Source organism: Elephas maximus, chromosome 18 (genome assembly GCF_024166365.1).
Source record: "Elephas maximus indicus isolate mEleMax1 chromosome 18, mEleMax1 primary haplotype, whole genome shotgun sequence".
NCBI lineage: Eukaryota > Metazoa > Chordata > Mammalia > Proboscidea > Elephantidae > Elephas > Elephas maximus.
Window position 1 is genome coordinate 68,512,353 of NC_064836.1, and position 5,860 is coordinate 68,518,212.

Below are 5,860 nucleotides of genomic sequence, written 5' to 3' on the forward strand. Positions count from 1 at the left end.
GAGATCTATATGGTCTGGTCTAGGTTATTTAGTTTAAACTTTCTTAAGTAGCATTATATGTAATAATACCCGGTGCGATCAAGTCAATTCCAACTCATACAGACCCTTTAGGGTAGAGTAGAACTGCCCCATAAGGTTTCCAAGAAGTAGTTGGTGGATTTGAATTGCCAGCCTTTTCGGTTAGCAGCCAAGCTCTTAACCGCTGCGCCACCAGGGCTCCATTATGTGTAAACTATGCCTTAAATAAATGATTGAAAGGATACAGATATTTGATAAGGGTGCCAGTTATCTATGTTAGGAATAATGATTTGTAAGAAATAACAGCATGGGTGGAGTCAGTGTTTCATGGAAATGAATGAGTGTGGCACTGGAGGCGGGGATGAGGGAATTGAACAATGGGTGGACACAGCAAGAAAGCCAGAAGAGCTATTGGTGAATGCGGGAAATAAGGATGAAGGTGGATCAGGTTACAGAGAACCTTAAACACCATCCTAAAGAATTTGAATTTATCTCAGAGATAACAAATATTGAAGTCTTCCTGGCAGCACAGTGTTGTGTCGCATCTGGCAATTTCATGAAGTGATGACCACTGAACTCCAACACAGATTAATAGATCTGGAAGCGATCAGGAGAATGTGACCTTAAATAAGGAATTAAACAATAGAGGGCTTCTATCTGATAAGTGATAGGAGTCTCTACAGGACAAACTGGAGAGGATACACACTGGATGTTTATCAAATCTCATAATACGGTCATAACTATTAGAGTACTATCACCAAATCTCAGCATATTAGAATAACAGGAGAACCTTAGGGCTAGAAATGGAGAGTATTCAGATAAAGAAGGAAAATATTAACATTTATTTACAAGTAGTCTGAGAAAATTTTCACTATCACTGCAAAATGGATTAACAGAAATATGTAGATGGTATACAACAGTTCATTTATTAAGGAAATTGATGCATTTTTGTTTCTCTAGCTTTCCAAGGTAATTTTCTCTAAATAGTCCACACCCTAATATTTGATGACCTTGGTACACTTTCTAAACTATAAATTTCACACATCTAAACTATGGTATTTTAAGTATTCACTCCACTGGAATAGAATAAAAAAATGTTTGCTCAGTGAAAAAAAAAAATACAGGAAAACGGATTTTAAGCACAATTTAGGGATTGACAATACAAAAACTGACATTGAAATATTTGAGGACACTAAATCTAGGGTACTCTGTATTTGTCCACTACCTTTGTGTAAATTCATAAACATAAATCTTTTCACTACAAGCATTTCCTTGGAATTATCAAAATATTCTTGTGAATTTTGAACTTCGGGGCTTGAGGTCATATAAGATGATGCTTTAGGGGAACTGATGCCTTTGAATTATGGTGTTGGTGAAGAATGTTAAATATACCATGAATTGCCATAAAAGATAACAAGAAGTACAACCAGAATGTTCCTTGGAAGTGAGGATGGCAAGACTTCGTCTCATGTACTGTGGACATGTTATCAGGAGGGACCAGGCCCTGGAGAACATCATGCTTGGTAAGGTAGAAGTTCAGCAAAGAAGAGGAAGATCCTCAATGAGATGGATTGACACAGTTGCTACAACAAGGGACTCAAGGATAGCAATGATTGTGGGGATTCCTCAGGACAAGGTAGTGTTTCATTCTGTTGTACATTGGGTCTCTATGAGTGGGAACCAGCAAGACAGCACCTAACAACAATAATATTCCCTAGAAGTATGTATGCCTGTATTTTAGAAATGTCAAGGAAAACTTAGGAAGTAGCCCTACTCCCTGTTCTTCAATAGAAATTAGAAGAGAAAATTAGACACACTCTAAATTAGAATCCTCTCTCTCCATATTTTCTGTCTCAGCAGGAAAGTAGAGATGAACAAGGACAATCACTCCTTGACAACTGAATTTATGCTCATAGGATTTATGGATCACCCAGATCTAAAGACTCTTCTGTTTGTGGTGTTCTTTGCTATCTGTCTGATCACCATGGTGGGGAATCTTGCGTTGGTGGGATTGATTTTCATGAAGCGCCGTCTCCACACACCCATGTACATCTTTCTGGGCAATCTAGCTCTCATAGATTCCTGCTGTTCCTGTGCCATCAACCCCAAGATGTTAGAGAGCTTCTTTTCTGAGGACAGAATGATTTCCCTCTATGAATGCATGGCACAACTTTATTTTTTCTGCTTTGCTGAAACTGCAGACTGCTGTCTCCTGGCAGCAATGGCCTATGATCGCTATGTGGCAATATGTAGTCCACTGTAGTACCACACCATGATGTCAAAGAAACTCTGCATTCAGATGATCATAGGGGCCTACATAGCTGGGAACCTGCATTCCATTATTCATGTAGTATTTCTGTTAAGGTTAACCTTTTGTGGATCTCATCAAATCAATCACTTTTTTGTGATGTTCTTCCATTATACAGACTTTCCTGTGTCGACCCATATATCAATGCACTGATGGTATTCATCGTTGCAGGGTCAGTTCAGATCTTCAGTATTATCATAGTCCTAATCTCTTATCTTTGCATCTTTTTCACAATTTTTAAAATGAAGTCCAAAGAGGGAAGAGGCAAAGCTTTATCTACTTGTGCATCTCACTTTCTCTCAGTCTCAATATTCTATGGTTCTCTTCTCTTCATGTACATTCTGCCAAGCTCCATTAAAGAGGGGGGTAAAGATATACCAGTTGCTATTTGTTACACTCTAGTAATTCCTTTATTAAACCCTTTTATCTATAGTCTAAGAAATAAGGAAGTAATAAATGTTATGAAAAGAATTATGAAGAACAGAAAACCTCATAACATTCTGAAACAAATATCATCCCCTTGACAAACTGATTTTTATTAGTTAAACTTTCTTCAAAGTCAAGGATACTGAGAAATGGAAAATGTCCACTTTGTGTATCATATATTAAATCACTAAACCATGATGATTTTTAAGTCAAATAATACATAAAAGGCTAAATAAGTTCATGAAGGAAGGATTCTACTAATATGTATTTCAAAATCTAAACCATGAGAGTCTCTTACGAGTGAAGTACATGACTACTCCTACGGTTGTATATTGTTGTCAGAGTGCAATTAGCTACAATTTTCAACATATCCAAAAAATCCTAGGAATAAATGTAGTATATACCCTTCATTTAGCACTGTTGGCAAGTTTATGGAATCCCTAAGCATAGCCATAAAAACTACACACATTTCAAGTTCTCATATATTAATTACTTAAGCCACACTATCTATCAACCTCTTGGAAGAAGTACAAACAGAATGCTCCTTAGAAGCAAGGATGCTGAGACTCCATCTCACATACTTTGGACATGTTGTCAGGAGGGATCAGTCCCTGGAGAAGGACATCTTGCTTGCTAAAGCAGAGGGTCAGTGAAAAAGATGAAGACCCTCAATGAGATAAATTGACACAGTGGCTGCAACAATGGTGTTAAGCATCACAACAATTACAAGGACTGGGCAGTGTTCCATTCTGTTGTACGTAGAATCGCTATGAGTCAGAACCAAATTGATGACACCTAACCACAACAATAACATCTATCAAAAGTAAAATGTGCATTTGAATTCTATTCTCAGCTTTTTTTGAGTAGTATGAGAATTTTTGTTTCAATATAGGTTTATACAGAGTATGTATTCTCAAATCAAGAACATCTTTATCTTTAGTTTTAGTCATTTTTCCTATCAAGCTCTCTGAAAGAGTGTTTATATAATGGTAATTTATCAACCTTTAGTTGAAAATATTGCTATTTATATTGAAAGTCCTGTGGAGTTGAATGTTTTCACATAGTTTGATAGTTGTCCATGATGCATAATAGTACAATTCCTGATTATATCAATTCATTCAAGGGTTTTCCCCCAAGATAGCATTACTTATTATTAGGAATATCAATCATCTGAACTAATTCCCATGTAAATTATTTGTATATTATTAGCATTAATGGAAAGCTAGAGATACTGCTCCACAAAAATGCAGAAAATAGTGAAAATTCTAGAAAGCTAAACAACAGAAAATGTTTTTTGATCATTTATGTGTGCAAATATGAAAGAAAAATGGTTAAATGAGAATGCACATAAAACTAGTACTTTCATATATATTACATTCCAATGATTTAGGCATTATTTTTCATGCTTTTCTAGAGTAAAAAACTCATATGTTTAAATATTAAGTAGTTTGCCCAAGTTCGTGCAGACATCCAAATGGAATTAGAGTTTGATTCAATAATACCTTTTCCCCACACTGTTTTACAGCTCCTTTCACAGAAAATTAAGTCACAGTTAATCTCAAAATGCTTAAAATCTAATAAGGAAATTGGACATACACATATGAGGAAAAAGGCAATGTAAATTATACCCAAGGAATTTTAGGTTGTGTTGGGTATATAGCATGTGCTTGGGAATGCAGAAAATGGAGATCAGTGTAGTCTGAGGTATTTAGTTATAAATAGTATCAGGAATAACAGATGTTTAAAGGGTAGAAACAACTTGATATGGGAGAAAAACAGGAATAAAAGCACGAGCAGAGTCAATGTTTATTGAAATGAGTGTGACAACGCTGGTATGGAATGAGGGAGGTGAAGGATGGGTGTAGAAATCTGGCAGAGCTATTGGTGAAAACCCTCAGTGAATAAGGATGGAAGTGGATCCTTTACTGAGAATTTTAAATGCCACCTTATGGAATCTGAATTTATCTTAGAAGCATCAAACATTGATGTCTTCCTGGTAGCTGAATACAGTTGTCCCTTGGAATCCATGAGGATTGGTTCCGGGACCACCCACGGACACCAAAATCCAAGGATGCTCAAGTCCTTTATATAAAATGGTGCAGTATTTGCATATAACCTATGCACATCCTCCTATATACTTTAAATCACCTCTAAATTACTTATAATACCTAATATAACAAAATGCTATGTAAAATGCATTTGTTAAGGCTTACACTTACTGCTTAATGCTTTCTCATTCTTTCTGCTTTATTGTGCGAATGCTCAATTCATTCTTACCGACCTTACAACCCACTTCAGCAAATGACATGCCATTTTTCTAAAGATCTGAAATTTTTATTTTCTCATCGAGAGATAGCACTTTATGCACCCCCTTAACCTTTGAGGGATTACTTTGACAACTTAATTGCTTTTTATCTTAGGAGCCATTTTTTCACAGAAACAAAGGGTGCACACAGCACAAGTAGCAAACAAACAAGACTCTAGGAGAACAATGGTAAAACAATGAAAGCTGGAGAGAGACTGAGGATCTATGAAAAGGTGGGAGGCTACAGCAGGGGATGCCTACACATCATTTTACTTGCTTGGATTCAGCGTAGTGCTTGGCAGCAGCAATTTCATGGTTACCTTTTTGAAATTTTCTTATTTTTTTTTTTAATATTTTGATCTATGGTTGGTTGAATCCGTGGATGCAGAAACTGTGGATGTAGAGGGTCGACTATAATATGATTTCTTTTAACTGATTTGGCATTTGACTGGACAGAGAGGCTAGAAGCAATGAGACTAACTGCAATAATTCAAATAATAGATGGTAAGAGCTGACACTGGAGAAGAGCCTGTAAAGGAGAAGTTCATGAAGAGTTTTCAAACTAAGACTAAAGGATTGAATTAAACTCAGTTTTTTTAATGAATTAAACTAGTCCTTTTTTTTTTTTTTTAACATGTCTTCCCAGGGCTCTTTATTTGCCCAGCTGATTTCAGCAGGGTTACTTTTCCCAGGTTCCTGCTATCTGGCTTCTTATTTGCTAGTAATCACGGGACCTGAAAGAGTGTTTCACCCTGGGGTCAAGCCAGGATATGAAAGAGATACACTCTAAGAAAGGAAATATT

General features: G+C 36.3%; 1 pseudogene; it reads left to right on the forward strand.

Annotated features, from left to right (window-relative positions):
* The first annotated feature begins 1,888 nt into the window (after positions 1-1,888).
* Positions 1,889-2,850, forward strand: LOC126061656 (olfactory receptor 5K3-like; annotated as a pseudogene).
* Positions 2,851-5,860: the final 3,010 nt, after the last annotated feature.